This window comes from Myotis daubentonii, chromosome 3, assembly GCF_963259705.1.
Source record: "Myotis daubentonii chromosome 3, mMyoDau2.1, whole genome shotgun sequence".
Taxonomy (NCBI): domain Eukaryota; kingdom Metazoa; phylum Chordata; class Mammalia; order Chiroptera; family Vespertilionidae; genus Myotis; species Myotis daubentonii.
This window is the reverse complement of record NC_081842.1, coordinates 17,749,374-17,776,326: the sequence shown is the minus strand read 5'-3', so window position 1 is coordinate 17,776,326 and position 26,953 is coordinate 17,749,374. Positions and strand designations below refer to the sequence as shown.

The window sequence follows — 26,953 nt, the reverse complement described above, 5'->3', positions numbered from 1 at the left end:
AAGCCCATATAAGAGTTCTTGGATGAAAAGTGACTTAGTACCATTTTCTAAAATATTTTTTTAAAGAAAACAGATCATTTTATATTTATCACACTAGGAAATTCCCTTATAATCTGGACATGTATCAATAATAAATAATAAGGAATTTGTTTTTAAAGGTTTCCTTGGGTTTATCATTTGAAACCATTGTAGACCCTAAACACAGTAATACCCCTTCCTATTATTATTTGTGTTTGAATAACTCGTTCAAATTTGGTCAAGGTCAGTGATGCTTGTTATTATTTTTGACAGCTGTACAATGCCCAATAATGATTCCATTTCTGACACCAGCTGGCAATAAGGTTCCCTCTCAGATGAATTCATACATGGCCTGTTCACAATTCAAACATGTAATGGACACTACAAATTCCCACTGCTGTGCTTCTGCTTAATTAGATGTATTTGCATCTAACAAGAAGAGCAAGACAAGTTTCTACGATGCTTCACAACCCCCACCCCCATAATTTAATCCTAGGTATTAAATACATTTTTAAAGATGTGCAATGCCTGAAGGCCTCCAGGAATAAATGAACTCATATGGATGTTTGAAAAATACCAGTTTGTCATTCTGGCATGCTGTATGTCTTTGGCTTTGTGAAAAATATGGTTGACATCCAAGGGCTGTCCTCTTTAACTCAGGATGCCACCTTGCAGCAATTGGCCTTTACTTGACCCGTGAAAATGGATGGAGTTATTTTGATCTCACTATGGAGAAGGTCAGGCTCACACTTGGAGTTGAGAACAGCAGAAGGAATCATCTTAGAGGAAGAAGCTGATTTTAAATAGCAAATGTTTATTTACATTGAGTTCATCAGAAATAGGTAGAGGCCAGGAAGGAAACAAAGGCAGAATTACTTCAGGATATTTTTAAAGTGCCTCCACTTAGGTATCTTTGTCTAAATATGTTAACTTTACAGTCATTTCCTCATAAAGGATGCATTGAAATTTTCACTAGAATCACTTTTTTTTTTTTACTTCTCAGTTAACACCTATTTTCTTGCTGACATATTTAAGCAGTTTTATCTTAAAGATCTCAAAGTACTTAGTTATCTATCTGTCCTTATTTCTCTTTTTTTGCAATTCTGTTTGTTTTCTTTAATAAAGCTGCTATTAATTGTGAAGGGATAAAGTACAAAATTTCTAACCAATGATAGCATGTATTAAATGCACACAATGTACTTACTGTCAATAATAGCGGTTTCTCTGTAATCATAGTTATAAGTATAATTTATCAATAAGTTTTCTTTTGAAGGCAGGGGATATATCTATTAGTTCCTTAATGTTTCCTTGTCTTGTTTAGAACAGATGTTAGCTTATACAAAACTAAATGGCAATTCTGGCTAATATGAGCCACAATGACTCCCAACCCCACTAAGAAAAGTGCCATGTGTGGAAGTTTGTTCTTCTGCCTTTTCAGAACTATTTATTCCTTACTCATTGTAGGCCTTAGTGCCCCCTGATAGAAAATTATAGTCTGTCCTGATGCATGACTAATTTGTCATTTGAGTTGTGTTAAAACATTAAATAAAATTCAAGCCATAGGAGATTAAAGGGATATAGGTTATACCATTCTCTATTCTTTTGATTACAAAATAGTATTTTTAAAAATGTTTCAAAATTAGCTGATATACCTTTTTCTTTTTAAAAATATATTCTTATTGATTTCAGAGAGGAAGGGAGAGCCTAGATAGAAACATTGATGATGAGAGAGAATCACTGATCAGCTGCCTCCTGCACACCCCCCCCCCCCCCCCGCACTGAGGATGGAGCCTGCAATCCCAGTATGTGCCCCTGATGTGGAATGAAACCTTGACTTCCTGGTTCATAGGTTGATGCTCAACCACTGAGCCATGCTGGCAGGGCCTAACTAATATACCTTTTATCCTATGTTGTTCTTCCAGTCTTTGATGGGTGTTAGCTATTAGATTAGTGATTCAAGAAAGGAAAAGATCCAGAAAGGTCATGGTATATCTATAAACCTACCTATAGTAATACCTACCTTCTTTCTGGAATAATAAAAATCAGTCTGCAATTAGTCAGCTAACTACCTTCCATTAATGAATTCACATTTTGTACCCTTATTAAGAGCACATTTCTGAGTATTTCTGTCCTAATAAAAAGTAGGTCACCAGCTGGGAGGGTGTTTGTTTGTTTGTTTAATGTGAGTTTATTTTGTGTCTTATTTAAATGAAAAAAAATCACATTCAAGCCAGCAAAAATTTCTTTGAACAACTTTTTATGATAAAGACACTTAAATACCATATGAGCCTGTTGGAAAGGTAACTGAATTCAGTATAACCACTAATTGATATTCTGTGTGAAAGCTATCCTCAGAATACATCTGGTACGTATTCCTATTTCTGTTGGAGAATAAGAACTGACATAATAATAGATGCTCAACAAATATATGTTGAATGAATAAATGAATTAATGATCCTAATAAGATAAATATTTATATCACTAACTGGGTTTTTCCTTCTCAACATGGCTCATTTTCTTAAATACTGAAAGACACTTTGGCACTCTTATCATTCAAAGTTTTAGTTATTTTGCAAAGGAATAGATTTGGTTAAAACTAAAGTATTTGGAGAAATCACTTCGACTCTCATTTTGTAATATTATCTGCCAAAGAAATTGACAATTTCTGAGGATCGATGTGTGTGGGAACTTGTAATGACTAGGTCTATATCTAGTCCAGGAAAGAATGGGGACTGTACCAAGGATTTAATAATTTAGTTTATACTGCAATTTAAAAACCAATTAGTAACTGAAATATAAAAACCATACCCAGCCTATTTTAGCCTCCTTGTATCAGATCATAGTTAACTCAAATTATTTTGTAGTATGAATGTAGTTATTTCTTGGGGCATTTTTGGACATTGTACATGCAAATTATATACTCCTAAAAAGGAGAACTTGTATTTTTGTCATTTATGAAGTTGAATGAATATATATGTGAATCTTTTACATTCAATTACTAGCGGCCCAATGCATAAAATTCATGCACAGGTAGGGTCCCTAGCAGCTGCTGGCTGCTGGCTGCTGGCCTCCCTTCCCCCATATGCCATGTTCTGCACTGCCCCCTGGTGGTCAGAGCATGTCTAACTCCTGGTCGGTGGAACTCCTGCCTGTGTGGACAATTTGCATTATCACCTTTTAGTATATAGGATTAAGAAATGTTGTTTAAACAGGATGCATACAAAAATATGATAATTCATAATGAACTGGCATATCACCTATGTTATAACACCTTTTAATTAGTGTAGTAAATTGAGCAAATTTCAATCCCTAGAAGTATTTTTCCTCTTGATTTAATAACTTCTAAATCCTTCAGTTCATAAGTATCATGATTTCCATTCATGGATGCTGCCTGTGGCTCTCCATATGCCAACTTATCACCAGGAAATTTCTTAACTAATCATCAGGAAGATTTAATCAAAATCAATTAGTTCAGTTACCAGCAAATATACACTTATGGGTCTGGGAGAAGCCGAGTGTATATTAATTGAATTATTTCACTTTATAGTACTAATACAGATTTAAAATTCATGACCTTTCCACTCTCAAAAAAAGAAATAAATTGACTATAGTTGGAGCAAACAGATCTTAAAAACAAAAATCTTTTAAAAAATAATATTAGCAGCTACTACTCCTATACTTCTCTATGACTACTGGGCTTTTCCTACATTACTAGAGTGTTGTTGAAAGAATAGGTACTTGAGTCAGATTGCCCTAATTCAATCCCACCTCTGCCACTTACTAGTTATCAAATTTTGGAATAATTACTTTCCTTGTCTTTCTTTTTTCATCAGTAAATTGGTGGTAATAACAGAACTGATTTAATAATAGTTGTTGAATTAAAAAGTTAGTAACACCTCTTCCAATTAAGTGAAGATGCATTGAACTTAATCTGGACGTGGGAGTGAATGTGAATAAAACGGCAAAGGAAGCATTTTTTTGAGGATGTTACTCTTAATTTAAAATCATTGGAACATACATCCAAGTTTCCAATGTCTTGCCATAATGAAGGTCAAAACAGAGAACAAAGTGGCAAGTTTCTGAGAATATTTGAAAATAGAGAATGTTTTCTGCTTCATTTTTTAATCAACATTAACTGGATGGTGTGCCAGTCTTATCTTTCACTTATATTTTCTTTTGAAACATTTCTTCAAGGAACCATAAGCACATTAATTAAACCAGGGTAAAACTTCAAAGGGCACACTTCACTTTTCATGATGTAAATTCATATAAGAAAGAGCAATTAATTTGAAATCCAAGTTTCAAATATTCCCAGCTTTTCATTGGGAGATGATAAAATAAACAATCTCAACTCTCCCATTTCTTTCTGTCATCAGTGGTGGCTTTCTCTTGGTTTTCTTCTCTGAAGTGGTTATTTTGATTACCATCAAAAGGCTGAATGGTGTTCATAATTATCTTATATCTCCTTGTGATGCTAATTCTATTGTCTAGTAAATTAAGGGAGAATACCAGATGAAACCTGGTATGATTGTTAAAGTTTGGAGAGGAAATCAGTGTTTAGCTTAATTATTGTCTTTTTGTACAGGTCTGAATATTTACATTTCAAACAACCCTTGAGCTTAATTCAGATGTTTAGACATGAGTTCCAAGAGAAGTTTACAGATTTTTTATTAAGATATATTAGTGTCAGTGTATCTTGCCCTGCTTAAAATACCTTTTTGTACTTATGTTTTGGTCTTTTTAACTTTTTAAAAAATTAATAAGTTTCCAGTGTGGAAAATCTTACTGCTTCTAACATAATTTCTTTATACCAGGTCCAACAAGCCCATTTAAAGAGCCCAAGAGATGTTCTTTAGATGAGGACCTGTAATGAGGAGCACAGGAGTTTATCTATGCTCATTCTAAACCTCCGAATTTTTTCCATTGTGGGATCTCTTGCATTGCAGATACGCAAAACATCAATTAGCCAATTCTCAGTTTTCACAAAAATATTAGCCCTGGTGGTGTGATATTATTTTCTTTTTGCATTCAAGATCTAACTGGAGACATAAATCAGAAACAAATTAACTGAGAGGAAAGTTTAAAGGCAAAGGAAAATAATGGATGCTTTGGGAAAGGAAATGATTTGGTGGTGGAGGGGTAGATTAGGTTAATGCAGCCAGGTTTCAGAGACTAGAGGTTCGAAGTACAACAAAGGGTGCCCAGAATTCTTGAGGGCAGTAAAACTAACAAACATATAGCGGAGGGCCTTGCACCGAGCCTGGGTGTTGCTTGATTTTTAAAATAAATGGATGATGTAAAATAATCTTCTTTTGATCCAGTGGTTTCTCAGGACATCTGTATGCTATCTTTCCATCGAATGTAATAAGGAATCAAAATAATCTGTCATTACCTACTGCCACTTCATTCTTATAACAGCTCTCAAACTATGTCTCATCAGGAAATTAACGTTCTATTCACACAGGTTTAAGGTTATTCCCCAAACAGACTTCCACTGTGCTAGTTCATCCTGCGTGTTGCAGCAGTTTTCCAACTGATCTCTAAATTTGTATCCCCTCAATTGGGTTATATACTTTTTCCTTCTTGCCTGAACTTTCTTTCAAACATTAAGATTAGAGCCTGGCCGGCATGGCTCAGTGGTTGAGCATCGACCTAGGAGGAACTCGGTATCCACTGAGCCAAACCCACTAGGGCGGGCCTTTCGCTTCTGGTTCCCTGCAAGGTTAAAGCTTCTCTTATGGGATAAATCTGGGGTTTGTGGTTTGTGTTGTAGTTGTTTGTTTTGGGGTTTGGTTTTGTTTTCTTGGTATCACGGACAAAGAACAAGCAAGCAAGAAAGAGAGCAATGATAAGTTGGAGTCCTCAAACTTTTTAAACAGGAGGCCAGTTCACTGTCCCTCAGACCATTGGAGGGCCAGACTATAGTTTAAAAAAAAAAAAACTATGAACAAATTCCTATGCACACTGCACATATCTTATTTTGAAGTAAAAAAACAAAACGGGAACAGATACAATATTTGTATTTGCATGTGGCCCGCGGGCCATAGTTTGAGGACCCCTGAGTTAGATAATCGACACATTCTTCAGCCCTTTCTATTCGAGCTTAGTGTTGAAGGCCTTTGTCACTGTTCTTTAGCATATGATTCAGTTGGCATGAAACTCTCACTGGTTTTTCATAGTTCTATATATTTGCACATACTATTCTACATCATGAAAAATCATTCCCTTCTGTGCTACTGAAAAATGTCTGCTGGGTCTCCAGTACTCTGACATGTCCTTTGAAAAATCTTCCCTTACTCCCCAAGGCAAAGTTGATTGTTCCTCTCTGGAATGGTACATCTCTCTCTCACAATGCTTTTCACATTGACTTACAAATATTCATTTACATACATGTCTGCTCTCAGGCTAAAGTGTCAGCTCCTTACAGTGGGGACTATTTTTTATTCATTTCTGTATTCCCACCACCTTCTATTATGCCTTTCATAGTTGGCATTCTCTGAAAGGCCGATTGATATTTTGAAGCTTTAGTCCAGTCTTTTTGAACAATAATATATTTATAATAAAATGATATATGATCCCAATAGTAGTTTAGACTCTTTGTTGTCTAGTTCCCCCCAAAAAGTAAATAGTAAAGAAAAAAGGAACACCAAATTTAAGAATAATATAAGATTTCTTTGAAAATTTTTAATTTTAATATTGAATAAAATATCAAGAATAATATAAATATAATTTTAAAAATTATAAGATTATACATAATTTTCCCACACTGTTTCTCAGTTTTTCCTAGACAATAGAATTTTAAAGTAGAAAAACCATTAGTGTGGTTTTAGATTAATAACATAACTAGGTTTATTTGTTACTATTATAAGCAACCTCATAGTTGGGTTATTTTGGTTTTTAAATTATTTTTAATTTTTATTTTTATTAATTTTGGGGGGATTGTGAAAATCTGTATCATTCTACGAAGGGAAACTATTTTTAAAAAAGTTGCCCTACCATATTGGCTCAGTGGATAGAGCTTTAGCCTGCGGACCAAGGGGTTCTGGGTTCAATTCCAGTCAAGGGCACCAGGCCCTGGTCAGGGCTCATGCAGGAAGCAACAAATCGATGTGTTTCTCTCACATTGATGTTTCTCTCTGTCTTTCCCTCCATCTTCCAGTCTCCATACAAATCAATGGAAAAAATATCCTTGAGCAAGGATTAACAAAAAATAAACAAAAAAAGTTATTGCTCCCTCTACATCCTTAATACCGGATTCCTATTTCCCCCTCATCCTCTCTTGTCTCTCCCAGCCCCTGTATGTAGCCACTTTCATTAGCTTCTGGTTTACCCTTTCTGTATTTTTTTCCCCACTAATGAGCAGATACATTTTTACTTCCTCATATCCCCTTGTTTTTGACAAGAAAGATAACTACTATAGATACTCTTACAGTTTGCCTTCTTCATTTAACAAAATTTCCTGGAATCCACACCAACTCAGTCTTCATAGAGAAATTCCTTATTCTTTTTTCACACCTGTATGTAGTAGTAGTCTGTTTTGTTGCTGTAAGACTAGGGTTACTGTTAAAGTTAAGTGTAGGATTACGGTTAAATGTAGGCCTTTGAGCTAAGGCTAGAGCTAAGGATAGCTTAGACTTAGGGTTAGCGTTTGTGTAGGGTGAGGGCTAGGACTAGCATTATGTTTAGGATTAGGGTACAGCTTAGTGTTATGATGTATCAATAGCTTTCCTATATGAACATTAGGTTACTCCCAATATTTTACCACTAAAATCACTACTGTGACGGATAACCATGTGCATATGTATTTTTTAATTGTTCAGGATATTTTTTGTTTTGTTTTGTTTTAAATTGATCGTTATTGTTGAAAGTATTACAGATGTCCCCTTTGTTTTTGTTTTTTTCCCATTGACCCCTCCCCACCGCCCCATATCCAGCCCTCCTAAGCCTTCACCACACCACTGTCTGTGTCCATGGGCTATGCATATATTCATATAAATTCTCCGGTTAATCTCTCCCCCTGACCCTCCCACCCCTGCCTTCCCTCTGAAATTCATCAGTGTGTTCCCTGGTTCTCTGTCTCTGGATCTATTTTGTTCATCAGTTTATTTTGTTCACTAGATTCCACATATGAGTGGGATCATGTGATACTTATCTTTCTCTGACTGGCTTATTGCGCTTAGCATAATACTCAAGGCACTATCAGGGTGGAGTTCTAGAAGTTGGATTGTTGGATTTATAGGTAATTGAATATGTAGTTTTAGTAAGCATAGCCCAAGTTATTTCCAGAAGAGTTGAACCAATCTTTATTCCAACCAGTAGTAAATGCGAGGACCTATTTCCCTATAGCCCCATAAACAAAATATGATATTAATATTTGCCAGTATGAAAGTTAAATGGTTTCTCGGTGTTTTATTTTGCATTTCACTGATTATGACGGGATTAGAATATTTTCATATATTTGGAGAGTTACTTTATATTTTTTGTGAAAATTGTCAGTGCAAGTATTTTCCAAATCTTTGTTTTAGGAAGTGTTTTTTTTCCCCCTCAATCTTTAAGAGATATTAATGTATTGTGGCTATTAGTCCTTTTTTGGTATCTGTTGTGAATATTTTCTCCCAGTTTTTCAGTAGTCTCCTGCGGAGTTTTAGATGTTTTGAAATGTACTCAAGTATATCAGTCTTCTCTTTTATTGCTTTTGGATTTGGATTCATATTTAGAAAGCCTTTTTCTAATACACAAAGAGGTATTCATGCATTCTTCCAAGCACTTATGATGTGATTTCATTTTAACCTTTAGATTCTGAATTCATTTGGAGTTTATTTTGTTGAATACGATGAAATATGCACCTATTTTTTTTTTCAAATAGCTACCTAGTTTTTCCAGCACCATTTATTAAGAGGCGATCTTTACTGCAATTATTTGAGATGGTACTTTTAACATGTGCCGAATTTCAGACTATTTTGGACAAGTACTCCATTTTCTGGATTATTTGTATGCTTATGTGACAGTACTACACATTTTAACTGTAGAGGCCTTATGGTATATTTTAATGTCTGATAGAGCTAGCCTCAATTGTAGATTTTCTTTTTTCGTGTTTTTCTGGCTATTCTTTTATGTTTTGTTTTAAAATGAACTTTAGTATCAAAAGGCCTAACCCCATAAAATAGCTTGCTGGTATTTCTATTGGGATCTCATTAGGTTGACAAATTAACTTAGGGAGAGGCCACATCTTTATAATGTTCAGTCGTCTTAGTCAAGAATATAATGTGTTTCTTTTTATTCAAGCCTACTTTTATGACTTGGAGAATTTTTAAATATTTTAAATGTACTATATTTCTCATTTAATTAATTCCTAAGTATTTAATCTTCCTTATTGTAATTGTTAATAGGTTTTCGGCATCATTGTCTTAATTTATTGGTATATTAGACTCTTTGTTTTTTCATATTAATGTTACATAACGCTACTTGCCGAATTATTTATTTGTTTGAGTTAGCTTTATTATTCACTCTCTCAGGTTCTTTTCTGCTATACTATCATATCATCTGCAAAAGAGATAGTATCACTTCTTTTACTGTTCTTATACCACTAATTAATTGTATTGGCTAATATCTCAAGTTCATTGTTAAATATGGTATAAATAGTGGGCATGATTAACTTTTCCCCAATTTTAGTGGAGATGCTTTTAATGTTTTCTCATTAAATAAGATATTTAATATTGGCTTCTGGAAAATATATATATATATATTAGAGAAATCATAATTTTTCTCCTAAGATCTATGATAGTATGATAGTAATATATTTCTAAATATTGAAGTGATTTCCCAATCCTGGAATAAAGCCTATTTGGTTATGTCCCAGTGTTTTCTTACCATGATAATGGATTCTGTTTGTTACTATTGTGTTTAGTGATCTTGAATTAATTATGAGTGATATTCATCTTTTGTTCTTTTTCTTTGTATTATGTTAGATATCATTGTTATGCTTAGTTTATAAAAGGCTTTATGAATGTTTGTATCCTTTTCAATGTACTGGAATAATTTCTAGAGTCTTTACACTATATTATCATTGAAAGTAGGTAAACATCCCCTATGAAATCATAAGGGCCTGTTGCTCTTTGTGGTCTGTTTTAAGATTTACAATTCAGCCTAACCGGTTTGGCTCAGTGGATGGAGCATTCGCCTGTGGACTGAAAGGTCCCAGGTTCGATTCCAGTCAAGGGCATGTACCTTGGTTGCAGGCCGATCCCCAGTGGAAGGTGTGTAGGAGGCAGCTGATCGATGTTTCTCTCTCATTGATGTTTCTAACTCTCTATCCCTCTCCCTTCCTCTCTGTAAAAAAAATAATAAAATATATATTTAAAAAAAAGATTTACAATTCACATGGAGTCAATTTCATAATATGTACCTCCCCAGAAAAACTATCTAGTTCTTCAAAGTTATTTTAACAGAGCACTTCAAAACAGATCTATCTGTGTGTGTCTGTGTGTGCATGCGTGACTATACATGCTTTTTCATGATCAGATAGCTAGTACTTTTCCTTTCATTAAGGAAACAAGATTTTAATTTATTAATTAGATCTATTATTTTTTATTATTTTATTATCTGAAAAATTTCTTCTTTTATTTCTATTATTTCCATTTTTGTTTTATAAGTACATATAATTTCTTATTTTATTGCCTTATAATTATGAAGTATTGTATATCATGTTCTTACTTATGGAAGTTATTAATATTTTCTTTTAATTTAATATGGAATCAATTTTTGTGAGCATATCGTGAGTACCTGAGAAGAATGTGTATTCTCTATTCTTAGGGGATAGAGTTCAATATATGTCCATAAGATCTACCCTGCTGGTTATGTTGGTTGCATCATCTATCTCCTTTCTTACTTTTTGTCTACTTGTTCTGACTTGTGCTGAGAGTGGCTTATTAAAGTGTATTGTATTAGTGTTTTCCCTTCTTGCATCTCTTGTAGATATTGTTTCATAGATGCAGGATGTCATTTCATTAGAACTTTTCTATCTCCATGGATGATTTATAAATGTTTCTCATTTAAAGAAGAGCAGAATGCATTGGAATTAACTTCCTGCTGTACATAAAAATAAGGTTCTACGGATTCTTCAAAATAAAAATCCCTGGAGAGACTTCAAAACAGATCTATCCTACCTCAAAAAAATTTCTATACAATTTTTATACCAGGCAATACTATGATAATTGTGCATATAATTACAAAACATTTTGTTTTAAAACTAGATTATTATTTTAATATTGAACGTTGAATACTTTAGCCCAATAAAATACTGACTTTTCTTAAAATTTAGCTCAATGCATCATCTTAAAAGCTCATATTGAAAATGCATAGGCTCTACCATCTGAATGTGTCCTGAAACTCAGAAGCAGATAATGTGGAACTGCACTGGAAACCATTGCTGTAGTCCACTGATTTTGCAGGTATTCCTCTTAAACAAGTTTTTATTCCTCACACAATCACTTTACTATTCAGATTCATTCAAACCTATTATGGTACTTTGCTGATAAATGTTCCCCTTCTGGACCTTTTGAATTTTGACTTGATTATGATATATATTCAACAATTTAAAACATACTTAGGTTGAAAATAGGCAATATTATGGCTTTATTCTGAATAAAATATGATTTCCTTAAGTACATCATGCTTATCATCCCAGACAAAATAAGTCAGATGAGCTGTACTAGCATCTTAACTAACACCTATAAATAAAACTGAATGATGTTATTACTCAACAAATTCATTCATCATTATCATCATCGTCATAAAACTTTGTATACCATAAGTATCTTGGCACTGAGTAAAGACTGTGAGTGATAAATAAAGTACAAAGAACAACCATGAACGGAGATTATTTGAAAATCATGCAATAAAACTATAACCATTTAACTCATTCAAACAACAGAAATATTAGTTTGAAGCCCAGCCTTATTCGTTTGGGATTTCTGTAGACTCCAGAACTAAAATCACCTCATGTCAGGTAGGGCTATATTCCAAAAAGTCTTTGTTCTCAGTTTTCCTTGTTTTGCTAAACTTTAGCAGCTAAAGCCTCAGGCACAGTTTCAACTGAGCCTGGGTTACAAAATTGTTAGACTGAAGTCTCATTCCAAATGACAAATGAAAGCATCCTATCCCTGTAATTCTCCACAAAATACAAAGGAAAATAACAGGTAATATTACTGTCTGTATGGCATTTGTCTGGTAGTTTCTCTGGGAAGCTGGTAGGTGAATTACTTATCATTTCCTGTAGTTGCAAAATAGATGCAGCGGTAAGGTTGATACCGTGTGTTTGCACATTGCACACTGACAGTAATTTTCACAGAATAATTCTGGTATAACTCTGGCAGATGCCTGAAAATGCTGGCCTTATTTTCTCAGTGGTGACATAGAGGCAAGGGAGTTGGGGAATGCTCTGCCTCGGGCTATCAGTCTGAATCCCTGAGATGACTAAAGGCTGGGGAAGAAGTTCAAATCTGTCTTCATTTACCAGGCAAAGATGTCTCTAAAAAACTAATTTTCAATTTAGATATAAATGTCACCTTTGATTTCCCTCCATAATGTGTATAAACATAGAGCCTCCTTTGTCCTTATTTCAGAGTTCCTCACCTCATGCTATTGGAGGTGAAGCAAAAGTCAGGAGAATTACACTCATTTGAAAAATGACCAAATTATTATTGCCCTGGAGCAGGGCACAGTGGGAGTTTATCAGTGAGTCATTTTATGGCCTTTGATAATGTTTCTATCTCCTGAATCCATCCTCTGCTAATATTCCTATAATTTCTAAAGCAACTCTATGGAAAAATTATCAGTAAAATTGTTCTTCTCCAACAGAAATAGCTTACTTCACAAAAGGTAAAGTAAATTTTGTTTGTTTTTATCTCAGTTCAGAAGATAAATGTATGAAAGTCATATATAACAGATGTTACTATTAGACAAAGGAAAAACTCAAGGTATTTCCGTTTTTGAAATAAAATGAAAAGTCCAACCACTATTTTATTCCAGTTCTTTCTTATAAATAAGACTAAAGGAGAATTAATAAAACGGTTTCATTTATGGGGTAATCATGCATCTTCATAAATATTTAAATATTAATTTAAATACAGATGTTTTGCTATTCAACAGATGCCTTACAGTGACATATGCAAACCAAAAAGTTGCATTTATTTCAGTTTTGAATGTGTCAAAAATGCCCTGGTATATTACTCAAGAGCTACAACTAGTAAATAATTCATTGCACAAATACTGATTTGAGGTAATGTCATTGTCATCAGATCCTGCTTCTAAGAAAGAAGATACAGTAGTTATAATAATATTACACATATTATTAACTGTATTTAGGGAGCAATTATTTAAAACAGTATACTTGGTGCAAAGACCCATGAGATAGTAACTTTTCTACCCCATCAGTTCCTTCTGAAACAAACAGCATGGGCAGGAAGATATTAAATATGCTTTTATGCAACTTGAAACTAAAATTTGTCATGCAGTAATTATTTTTGAAGCATGAGTTTGGTTAATAAATGTTTCACATTTATAATAAATAGTGGCTATTAGAGGGATAGTTTCAGGGGTTTTTATTTTACCAGAAGGGGAAAGTAAAATTCTTGTGAGTCTACGATCTACTGTGATCACACTTAAGTTGTGTGATTGTAATAATAAAGCTAGGAATAGGAATGTAGCAGTGATGCATTTAGTACATATATACTTTGAACAAGACATGTTGATATATACACTTCACATTAATCTGACAGTTAAAAATCATAGCTAGTATTTCGCATTTTACATGAACAGAAGCCGGTCTCAGAAAAATTAGATGACTTATCCAAGGTTAATCCTCTGCATAACTTACATTCTTTTCTACAAATGCCTTCTCCCCTTGGTTAAGCTAAATCTTTGAAAAAGTGCCTTAATCATGCAATGTAATCATGATATAATGAGAAAAGAGTAGTGCCAACTGTTTGGGATTCTTTGGGTAACAGCGAGGAAATTATACTTTCTTACAGGATATCATTTGGCCCTGAGTATAATGGTCCAGTGTAATTGTCAGCGACTTTGTAATGGGCTTTCATTGTATCTGGTTTTCTACTTTACTGCAATAAATAGGACTGCACATTTAATGAGAATCACAGCTAGAAATGTGGTATTATGGATGATGTCATATGCAACACATGAGACAATTATCTAATGAACAGTGCCTATGAGCATTCTACATTGCTTTTTATTTACATGTTTACAAAAAAAACTCTTTTGTAACCCAAGAGGTGATGATGGAGGAATTATACAGTATTTTTTAATGGAAAAATTATGAAATAGTCACACTATCTGAAACCTAAAACGATGACAATATACAAATCAGTAGAGATGACACCTACTCCACATTTCCATACATACAACAATTCTCTCCAATATTATCTTTTTTGTCTGATTAAACTACAAGTAAGTCTGAACATTTAGTGAGTTAAGTAAATGTTAATGTGGTTCCTTGTTTCTAATTTTTATTTTAACTCAAGCTATTCTGAACAAATTATGATTTTAAAGACCTTCTCTCAAAACTTTAATTTTAAAACAACTTTAAGAAACATTTATATGCCCCAAATTTATTGAGTACCAACTCTGGGCCAATACCTTATTTGAGAATTGAGGACAGAAATAAATGATTTAGTCTATTGGTTGAAATATGCAGGTTAGCCCTGAACAGTTTGGCTCAGTTGATAGTCAGCCTGGGGACTGAAGGGTCCCAGGTTTGATTCTAGTCAAGGGCATGTACCTTGCTTGCGGGCATCTCGCCAGTAGGGGGTATGCAGGAGGCAGCTGATCGATGTTTCTCTCTCATCAATGTTTCTAACTCTCTATCCCTCTCCATTCCTCTCTGTAAAAAATCAATAAAATATATTTTAAAAAAAGAAACATGCAGGTTAATAAATGATTATCCAGGGTTCTTTTAATGAAGTTCATGGTTTCCATATTAGTCTATGAATTAGTCTCAGGGAGTCCTGAAATTCTAAAATTATATGTAAATCTCTGAGGGTTTATAGATATGAACATTTTGCTATGGAAGCTATTCATGGATTTCATCAGATTCTCCAAAGATTGACAATTAGTAGTACAAAGTTAGTAATTAGTAGCCCTCTTCTTACTTAGTAATAGAAATAAACTAGTTTTAGTGGTACATTTTTTAATATGCAAAGAATTTTGGGTTAAAAGTACTGTGACTGGCCCTGGTAGCTCAATCAGATAGACCATTACTTTAATATGCCCAGGTTGCAGGTTTGATCCCTGGTCAGGGCACATACAAAAATCAACCAATAATTGCATAAATAAATGGAGCAACAAATCTCTCTCTCTAATTTATAAATAAAATTTAAAATAAAAGTATCATGACTTGCCTAATGTCAACTAACTTTATAATAATAATAAGTTGTCTTTTGACATTGGCCAGAGTTGTTTCCCACCATAGATTTATCTCATTGATATTATCTCAGTTTTTGTTCATACTCTAAGATGTTGGATAACTATTTAGCCTGAAGCATTTTTCCTGCATTCTCTTCATCTGTTAAGTGGAAACAAAGGGTTTCATATGCCTCCATGTTTAATAGGGAAAAATTCCAACCCAGCATTAGACATCCAAACTATAATTCAGTTTTTATTTCTACTCAGTTTAAATTGATTTCGGAGAGGAAGAGAAAGAGGGAGAGAGATAGAAACATCAATGATGAGAGAGAATCTTTGATTGGCTGCCTCCTGAACATCCCCCACTGGGGATCGAGCCTGTAACCCGGGCATGTACCCTGACTGGGAATTGAATCATAACCTCCTAGTTCATAGGTCAATGCCACACCATTGAGCCACACTGGCCAGGCTCTGCTCAGTTTTTTAAAGAAGCACGTGACAACCAGAATTTTGAAATTTCAGTTTCCTGTGGGAGACCTAATCTCAGAACATTCTTCATCTAAGTCACCATATCTTTGCAGTCTAATGATTTTCAATCATCATAAATATAAGTTACAAAATAGAGATTCCATTGTATTTCCTCTATTCTCTGCCAACTAGGACAAAGGCATAAACAAACAGAAATTTAGGTATTTCGACAAGCTTGGGCAAGATGTTCCTGTTAGGCCTGTAAACCAGATAAGGTAGTCAATCTGAGGAGGCCCATCTCCGTGCATTCTAGTATGAGTCATAAATGGTTTGCTTGCCTTTCATCTTGTTTGTTTCCTTAACATTGAGGTTTGGTTTCTCGGTCAGGAAAATGAAGTTTTTCATTTATCGTTTTAAATGATAGCAACTTAGTGCTTTCTTATATGACCTCAGAAATTGTCACTTCTCAGTGCATGTATATACACCTCTAAGAAGAATGGTTAGCTTATTTATAATCCTTACTAGAGGCCCAGCGCACGATTAAATTGTGTGCATGTAGGGTCCCCTAGGCCTAGCATGCCATGAGGACCATGTCCACCACCCTGCAACACTCCGCGGACGCTGCTGGTGCCGGGTTGGAGGTGGGGGTTGCGGGGAGGGCTCGAGAGGTGCTCCATGCACCTCCTGGTGACTGGTCGTTTGGTTGGTCAAGCGTTATGGCGTTACGACTACTGGCCTTTTATAATATAGATATGAGAACTGTATTAAAGATTGTATTTATTTTTAATTGAAAATTGGAAGGCGTGAACTTTCCCCAAAAGGTAATGTGCCTTTCCTATTTTATTATAAAGAGTAAAGTTCATGTTACATTTCACATATTTGTCTAACATTTTACTGCTGTAAGGCTAAAAAATAGGAGGAAATTAAGTCAGTGTTAGCCTTTATAAAAGACATTTTTACTCTGGCACACCACTGGGTGGAGTACATTGCTAGCCCAGAATCTAATATTACTGTATTTGAAGGTGTTTCTGTACTAGAAGAGAGAAACTCCTAATCAATTTGGAGGTTGGGTGTATTGTTTTAAAAAGCTGGACATGTTTAATAGAGGCCAAATGACTAAAATAGAATACCAACATCGAATATGCTCTGGCATTATAACTTTCAAGAATGGATCCCTTTCCTAGACCCATGGGAGATAAGGGTTGACACCCTGCCTAGAAAACTCGGAGAGATTTATTTGGAAGAAAGCCATTTTTATGTTCTGGTCAAAAGAGCAGCTGCAATTTGGGCTGGATTAGTGTTTTAACTCTACGTGGAAAAGCATAAAGCTTATTTTTTCTTTTTATAATGGAATCAAACTGTACCCAGATATTGAATTTGACTTTTCATTTGATGTTGCTTCAATACAGCTTATATTGGAGCTGAGTCTTAATATTACAATAAAATGAACCCTGTCAGATGCTCTCTGGGACTATTGTTGTTGCTAGCATGTATCTGAATTTGGCCTTCAGAATATTATGACTGAGGATAATTTTTTATATGCATTAGTGCTCTGTAGTTTTCAATTTTCCCCGTTCCTTTCTTGTCTCTTTGTTTCTCTTTAAATTCTGGGGAAATGAAATTTATCTATCAAGTCTAAAAATCTGCAATCTTACAAATTTATTAGACCTCAAAATGCTGCAGTTTAATAAAATTGTGGCATTTTATAAAACTATTTAGAATCTATGATTCTAAAAGTATACTTTCTATATCTCAAGTAAAGATATTTGTGTTCTTTGAAAGACAGATTCTCAGTTTGACAATACCCTTCTCTTTGTTTCCTTTCTTCCTTTAATTCACTTTCCTACTCACAGTATACCTCTTGGCTTCTCTAAGCTTGCAGCTCTCAAACCTCGCCCTACAGCTTTCATGTTTCTAAACCACCCCTCCTGCTCCATTTCTATTCCAAAATGAATTCTCTTTCATCTGTGTATTCTTAACAGCCTCATATTTTCACTTCAGTAATTTTTTTTTCTAACGCTATTACGGATTCTTTATTTCTCTCCCCTACCCCTGCCCCCCACCTACTCATCCTCTCTCCCCCACCCCCAGGTATAATATCTCATCTATTTCTCTATATTGAACCCGTGGTTACCCACGGGAGGGACTTTCTCATACACACAGCTCAATGCTATGATGATTTCAATGGTGCCAGCATATTTTAACCACATCATTATCATGTAGTCCCAAAGCCTTGCTCACTGAAAACACCGTCTTTAAAAGGATTTTGTTTCCATTAATCAATTTTAGAACTTGAGATTCAAGCACATAAGGCATCTATTAGAACGCTGCCTACTTGTTCCCACATTCATGTTATTCTCTTGACTATCTAAGGAAAAGGAATTGTGCAAGAGTCTTTTCTCCTTCCAGGCTTACCTCTCCTTTCTGTATCCCATGGAGCCCCCCCCCCGCCCCCCAACGTCTATTCTTCCATACAGTAGTTAAATCAGAGCATGCGGCAGGACGGCATTGTGTGGACTGGTGGCCACACAAGTACTTTGTATTCACTGGAGGTTTAGAAGTACAGCAGCTGCATATAAATATGCATAGTTGAGAGATTCATGATGGTGCCACCTCATTCGAGTGCTGGTTGGCTGCAGTGCAGGCACTACAAATCAATGAACATTCTCCCCATCCATCAGCTGCTCGCTTGCAAGCAGACAAAACACTTACAATGCCAGAAACCCACAGAGAGCTCCTTAGTGAACGAAACCTCACTGTCACAAGATTTAAAATAGCCTTCTTCCTCCCACTCTGGACCTCCACAGCTCTCGACCTCAAATGTCTTTTTCTTATCCAATGTGGATCGCAAGCACTTAAAAAATAACACCGGGAAAGAAAGAGGAGGAAAAAGGAGCAGTAATAAATCAGGGTTTTGAGGGTCCTCACATTACACTTGTCAAAAACAAAAGATTCTTTGAGCATTAACCCTTTTGGAGAATAAAAACCCATCATAAAGATGAATTCGTTTATGTTGACTATACTGCTTTATTCTTGTAGGGTTAAAGTTTTGAGCCATTTAAGTATGCAAAGTATTGTGCCATGCTGTTGCAGATACTTGTAATTTATTGGTAGTTATTAAATGGGTTTGAGATTAAAGAAGTTATGATATTCTGATACAAGAAAAAGAAATTATAGACATATTGAATAGCAGAAATCATGTTGTCTTCCATTGATAAATTTTTGTAGAGTGCTCAGATAAATGTATATTGCAAATCATTCACTCCATGTAGAAATTTTAATAAAAGTTTAATTTTATTTAATGAAATTCTATGTGCAATATATTAATGAATCCAATATATATTTCTTGGAAAAAATATAAATTAATTACTTCTATAGAACAAGTCTTTTTTTTGCTTTTAGATAGATTATCATTAAGAATAAAAATAGTTCATTCTTATATAGAATGAGTACTTAGTCACTTAACAGATTTTAACCTACTCTGACACTGGCCAATCAAATTTCTAGTAAAGGTAATAATTCTATCTCATTTATTTATTTATTTATTCCTCTTTTTCATCTGTCAAATACCTACTGTAGCATCATGGGACATAAAATATGTGATAACATCTATAGCCCCTGTTTTAAAAATGTGAATATTCTGGTTGGGGAGTTAGAAAATATAGATAGAAATTACCATGTGACTTTCAAATGTTGAAAAAGTCTAGTTCAGGTTTTGGCATGTGGAAGATACTCAGTAAATATTTAACAAATGTATGTGACATATTGATTTAAAACTGATCTAACTGATTAATATGCTTGGTTACCATATTGCAGGAAGGGTAATACCAAATATAATGAAAGTAGTTATAATGAGCCATAACTACAGCTCAGAGAAGCTGACTGACATGCATACTGTTTATTTGCTTATGAGCCACAAAACCATACTCTGAACCCTTATCTGCTGAACTGCAGAGTCTATCCATTCACTTTCACAAAGCCATGTTGAATTACAAGGCCGAATGTGATAATTACTCGAGTGGATCAGAGGACTTAAAGATCACTTCCAGCTGGGATGGCCACAGAAGACATCATTATGAAGGAGTGGCATTTGAGCAAGCCTTTGAAGAATGGGCGCAGGAACAAAGCAAACACTACAGACAGGGGTGAGCAATGGTGAAACCTTATGACTCTAGAAAACAAGTTGCCAGGAAGATGAAGCCCATTGCTTTCAGGGAAATGGATGCTACAAATAACACCACTATTTAAAGAATTGCCAAACAGGCTCCTTGCTTAATAGAAATGGAATCCACAAATGGATTTATATTTCAGGTTTAAAATGAAAGTCAGTTAAGCTGTCTGGATCCCAGTTTCTCCATTTCCAAAGTAAGGGCTTGAGACAAACAACCAATTGAAGACACCTCTAAGAAGGTCTCTTTTGTAATGCTTTCATTTTCTTCCCCCCCCCCCCGAAAATGCTAGAAGTAACTGATTCACTGTATAACAGTTATGTAAACTATTTACATGTAATTGTTCTCAGAACATGAAGCATATCTAGATATTTATATATCTATATCCATATCTATCTATCTGTATATCTATATCTATATATCTGTATAAACCAGTTATTTGCATTTAACTGGCTAATCTAAGCTATAAATTTAATTTCAAGAGAGCTTTTGTTTTGCCCCATATGTTTTACCATTTTGCTTTCCATTAGTGTTTTAATACTAATTCTTATACCAATTTATTCAACATATAAGGAGAAAGTAAATATATATTAAACATATGATAAATACAAGTCTTGAGGATTATGCACTCTTGTATATGATTTCATATTTCAACTATTGAAGAAGATCTAGAGATTGGAATATTAGATATTAAGTCAACAATAAAATGGCATTTTGGGGTATTTGAATGCTTTTGATTAAATTTACATATTTTCCACCTTTCTAGCCTTACTATAACTCAGATAGTTTTAAAAGCAAGATTTTGGAAATACATATCAAATATGCATAGATTTATATATAAGTATAATATGTATAATGAATGTATAGTGTGTGTGTGTGCACATGCTTGTATGCAGGTAAACAAGTTAATGGAACATGAGAACCTAAAAGAATAGCACAATACTTATTTTTTCCTGATTTCAAAGCTTTTTTATTTCTGTTAACATTTCTCCCCTAATTTTCCTCCCAAACAAGAAAAGAGAACAAAGGGAGTGAAGTGTTTTGTTTGAATTTAGGGTGAGAAGAAAATGAAACATGATTTTTCTCATAATTTTTGCAAAGGCTACAGAAGGAATAGGAGCGGGGCGCTCTTCCTTGAATAGAATTGCCCTGGATGGAATTCCATCCTGCCATTGTTGCTGCCAGGCACGTTCAGGGGGACATGGATGTCGTGGGAGTTCCAGACTCTTTCATTTTCCATCTCACACTCTCTCTTATGTCCTAAAATAATATGTTTCGGTAAACACTTATTTAGAGTCCAGTCTATTTGGAACTGAGCTGAATTTATTTAGTTTGTTTTAATGATTTGAATAAAACTGAACCTCACTTCTAGCAAACAGTATAATGCTTTGATCATTTAAATCCTGATATTAGGTGGGGATATTTTAAGCTTATTTTGGTTAATCAGTTTATGATCAAATTAGTTAACCTTCTTACCAAATATGTATTGAGCACCAACTACATTCATTAGTGCTGAGTCTACTTAAGATGAAATATTAACAAGGTTTCTGATATCGATAGGGCTTATATTTTCCGTTGAAAAATAAGATTCAATCCTTAAAAAGTTAACCAATATAAGGTCTTACATAGTAAATGCTAAATGAGTAAAAGGTGTGCAAAGGCCTTTGGAAGTTCAGAGACCAGGAATTGACACAAATTCTGCCTTTGTAACTAGATAGTATCAGCACCAGTTTGTAATGGGAGAAATGTCTCAAGATGAATTTGCTTTTGGGTACATTCACAGCAGGTGCAATTTGAAAACCACTGCTCCAGGCAATGAAAAGAAATGAAAAATTTGAGCTATTAATTACTTAACAAAAAGAAGATGAACTGGAGCAATGGGTAGATTGCAGCAAATTTTACTATCATAACAGGGAAAAAAAATCCTTTCCTGAAGAATATCCACGTACTATTCTGTAAGTATGATCTTGAGTTAAAAGAATTTTAGTTTTTTAAAGGCATGTCTGATGAGAGGTCTGAGTTACTTTTAAGGTCATTTATTTTTGTGAAAATTATCAAACATATACCATGTAAAAATTAAGAATAAATGTTCTTTAGTAATTTCAAAAAAGGAGGGATTCTTTATTTGCTGTTGCCTAACTCACTCCCTGATTCCATAGACAAAGCCAGGAAATGTCCATCTCTTTAGTCAAACTTCGAAAGTTCAGATTCTAACTGTACCATGTCATGCCTGGGGCATGCTGCTTAATATCAAAATTTCAGGGTTCTGCTCCACGAATTTCTTGTAAAGATGACATGTGTTATGTATAACACTAATGAACTAGCCTGGTGCCTGCCCTGTGTTGAAAGCTTAGTAATTATTAGTGTTTTTATCCATTCATTTATTCATTAGGTATTTATCTGTCAGGTACTGTGCTGGGAAGTGAGAAGATGAGGATGGGTCAGACACATTCTCTGCCCTTAAGGAATGTTCAGTATGGTGGATGACAGAGAGATGAGACAGACCAAAGAGCAGGCACTTATACTACAATATAATGAGTATGCCAAGGATAAGTAGAAAGAGTAAATGGAAGACATAAAAATATATAACTGGTTTGGGAACAGAAAGAAGTTTGCCCATTGGTTTAATCTTTCAGTCACTTAATAAGTATTTATTTAGTGCCTGTTATATACCAGTTATGGTCCTGGAGGCTGCAAATATTATGGTGAGAATAAAAATACTGTGGGTTTTTTTTCTAGGGGGACGGGTATCATCTTATGGGAGAAGATAGTATTCAAATAACTACTACAATCAATATAAAATTTACATCTATAGTAGTTGCTACTAAGTAACCCAGTGCCTCTCAACTGGGGATGATTTTGCTCCTCTCAGGGGAAAATTGACAATGCTAGAGATATTTTGTGTGGTTACATCTCGATGAGTGTTATTGGAATCTAATTGGTAGAGGCTAGGGTACTACTTACATCCTGCATGCACAGAATAGGTCCCCTGACAGAATTACATGGGCCCAAATGCCCACAGGGTCTGAGTTGAGAAATCTTGAAGTCATCTCATCACTCCTTAGTGAATATAAAACCATGATGGCAGGGGTACCCCTCTTTTCTCCATAACATATTCTCAATGTATAGAAATCTGCCTGTCACATAATAGATACTCTGTAAATATCTGTAGGGTGAGTGAATTGGTTGTGATTACAAAAAAAAAAATACTTAAAGGTCTGGTCTTAGAGGAAGTAAGTTGTTAAGGAACTGAAAGAAGGCTAGTGAGTCTGGAATCAAACAAGCACAAAAGGATGTGTCTATTGAGAAAACCAATGAAAATGGGCTTGTAGATATTCTGAATCTATTTGCAAGTCTCAACCACTTTATATGTAAAACCTAAATTGTTCCTCCTGAAATTTTGTGCAGCATCTTTTTTAAATTTAATCACATTGGAGAACCCATTATACATGTTTAAGTAAATTCAATTATTTTCCTTTTTTGGTCAAAGAAGTCTAAAATGAATTCAGCCTATATTTTTGCCTTGGCTGATTTCTTTTTTCCAAGTTCTCTGAATCATGGTCTAGATCAAGCGCACCCGTGAAGAATCATTTTAATAACTTAAACAAATTTATATGTAAGAACAGACACTCCTGGGAGGGACTGGATTCCTTAGAGCAGCGGTTCTTGAGGGAGTGTTTGTCGAGTGGGTGGGGTGCTGGAGCAGAAACAGATGGCTATTTCAAAAAAGCTGCATAGACATCTATTTCTGCCATTTGAATCCAACAGAAAAGTAGAACATTACTTTCCAAGACAACCTGCTCTGACTCTCAAGACTCAGCCATTTTCCCTTTACCCTCTCAGCTCCCTGTCTATCATTTCTCAGTGATGCCTACATTTTAAATATCTTCTATTCTCCTTTACCAATGGGGAAAGGATTCAACAGCATGATAAAAAATGGTAAAAACAATTATGACGATTACATTTGTGAAAATTTTAATATATATTATGGATGAGCAACATCAGCAATACATTAGAAGTTCTATCTATCATCCATCTATCTATCTATCTATCTATCTATCTATCTATCTATCTATCTATCTATCATCAACTGTTAAGTAGTTATACTCTAAGCAGTTCATCTTATCTGTGATTACTGGAAATGCAATTCTCTTCATCAGGAAGGATTTATGCCCCATTGCATACGTATATGCGTGGGCGCGCGCGCGCGCGCACACACACACACACAGATATTTTGGCAATAGCTTCTCCCAGGAGTACTGTAGTAACTGGCAGCGTTTAATGGCAAAAAGTAGGCGGGTGAGGGCATGTGCTGTGGGGTGGGAGCAGCTGGGGAGAGGTCAATGGGGGGAAAAAGAGACATATGTAATACTTTAAACAATAAAGAATTTAAATTTAAAAATTAATCTTAGAAAAAATCAAGCAAAGAGAAGTCTGACATTACATGGGGAATGTGGAAGTGAGGAATTAAGGGGAGGGAAGAGAGGGCATGCAGCCCAATGTTTATATCTATTCATCTCAGGATCCATTCTATTATTAGAAAAAGGAAGCGTTTGTCTAAGAAACAAGCATAACTAAGACACCATTTAAGTATTTTGGCCATTTTAAATCAAGACATTTGTATGTTATTCAATATTCTTATTTTTGAAATGTTATAATATATTTGTATAGTATGCATAATTGTATTAAAAATTGGATATCATTTATCTAGATCTAATTTAAGTTCAGTTTCTAAAACTGTGTGATTTGTTTGTGCTTTTTGTTTTTCTGAGTACTACCACCCTTCTTTCTAAACCTGGTTTAACTGGAAAACCTAGATGTTACAAACTGAAATTTTAGCAAAAGTAGCTGAAACCGCCCTGCTGGCATGGCTCAGTGGTTGTGCACCAACCTATGAACCAGGGGATCACAGTTCAATTCCCAGTCAGGGCACATGCCTGGGTTGCAGGCTTGATCCCAGGGTAGGGTGTGCAGGAGGCAGCTAATCAATGATTCTCTTTTATCATTGATTCTCTCTCTCTCTCTCTCTCTCTCTCTCTCTCTCTCTCTCTCTCTCTCTCTCTCATCAATGAAAATATATATATTTTTGGAAAGCAACTGAAACCTAGCAAAAGCACTCCTAGAATCTTATTCCATTTTCTAATGCAGAAGTAGAAATCTATTTCAATCTCTTGTCTACCTTGTAACTTCTCTGGTTCAAGTGAAAAGTGTTATCCTGCTGGTTGGTGAAGGGACCTCAGGAGTAATTCTGTCTGCATCACACCTTTTTATTAAAGTAGACTATGTCAAGAATGGGCTCCCTGATCTGTAGTTTGAGTAATCCTCACTCCCATGTAGGACCATGATTCTTATCTCCATAAGAACATCAGAGTCACTTCAGGAGCCTTTTCACAATGCACGTGTTGGCCCATCCCTGGATATGCTGCTTTAATGGGTCCAGAGGGGGGCTTGTCATGTGTATTTTGAAAAGACCTCTGGGTAAACCCTGTGTGCTGTTGGCTTAGAAATTGCTGATCCAAGGTTTCCTTCTTATAGTCATGCTATAAAAACCCCTAACCTTTGGAGAGTTCACTATTTGACAGAATGTAGAGACTACATTCTTTAAAACAATGACCTGCCACCCTATGAATTTTGGATGGAGACAAACTTAACATGACCAGCTTTCCCCCCCCCCACTTTTTTATTTTTCAATCCTCACCTGAGGATATTTTCCAATGATTTGTGTGTGTGTGTGTGTGTGTGTGTTGTTTGTTTTTCTAGTTTTGTTTGGTTGTTGTTGTTTTTTTGTGGGTGGGGGGGTTAGAGAGAGTAGAAGTGAGAAGGAAAGACAGAGAGAAATATCGATGTGAGAGAATCGCATCGGTTGGTTGCCTCCTGTCCACGCCCTGACCAGGGCCAGGACCAGGAGGAACCTGTAACCTAAATACAAACCCTTGATCAGAATTGACCCAGAACCCTTCCATCCACAGGCCGATGTTCTATCTACTAAGCCATACTGGCTAGGGCTCTTCCCACATTTTTACCTCTGATTCATACCTTATTCAAAATCAAAGTCCTAATTTTTTCCCCATGTATAAATAATATTTTAAAGATAATTTTTATAGTATAAAATATGGCCAACTACTAACTTACTTTAAAGATTCTTTTTTTATGGAGGTATAATTGACATGTAATATTATATTAGTTGCAGGTGTACAACATAATGGTCAATATTTTTATACACTATGAAACAATCACAGTAAATCTAGTTATCATCCGTCACCAGACATAGTTACAAAAGCTATTTTTTTACTATGAGAATTTTAAAGATTTATTCTCTTAGCAATTTTCAAATATTCCACACAACATTATTAACAATAATCATTGTGCTGTAAATTACCTCCCCATGATTTAATTATTTTATAACTTGGAGTTTGAATCTATTGATCATCTTCAACTATTTCTCCCTCCCCACAACCACCCTCCTTTGGAAACCAACAATCTGTAATCTGTAATCTATATTTATGAGCCTGTTTTTTTGTTTATTTGTCCATTGATGAAGAATACTTTATATATATAAATATATATAAATATATATTAAATATATATATTTATTTAAATATATATATATATATATATATATATATATATATATATATATGATTTAAACCAATATATCCTGCGTGCTTCTTTGAGAAATAATACTTTAAAGAAATATTTGTAAGTGATGATGAAATAAATTATCCCTTATAGAGCACCTTTAAATCTAGTATCTAACTCACTAAGTGTGAGTTAGAATATATGTACCTTGAAGCTCAAACATATTTTTATTAAAACATTATTCATCTTTTTATATATTTAAAATACTATACAAATGGCCAATTTTAAAATTAATATTTTTG

General features: G+C 34.7%; 1 long non-coding RNA gene across 2 annotated transcripts in view; it reads left to right on the top strand.

Annotated features, from left to right (window-relative positions):
* Positions 1-26,953, top strand: part of LOC132230021 (uncharacterized) — a 146,785-nt gene that overhangs the window by 12,207 nt on the left and 107,625 nt on the right. The window lies entirely within an intron of this gene.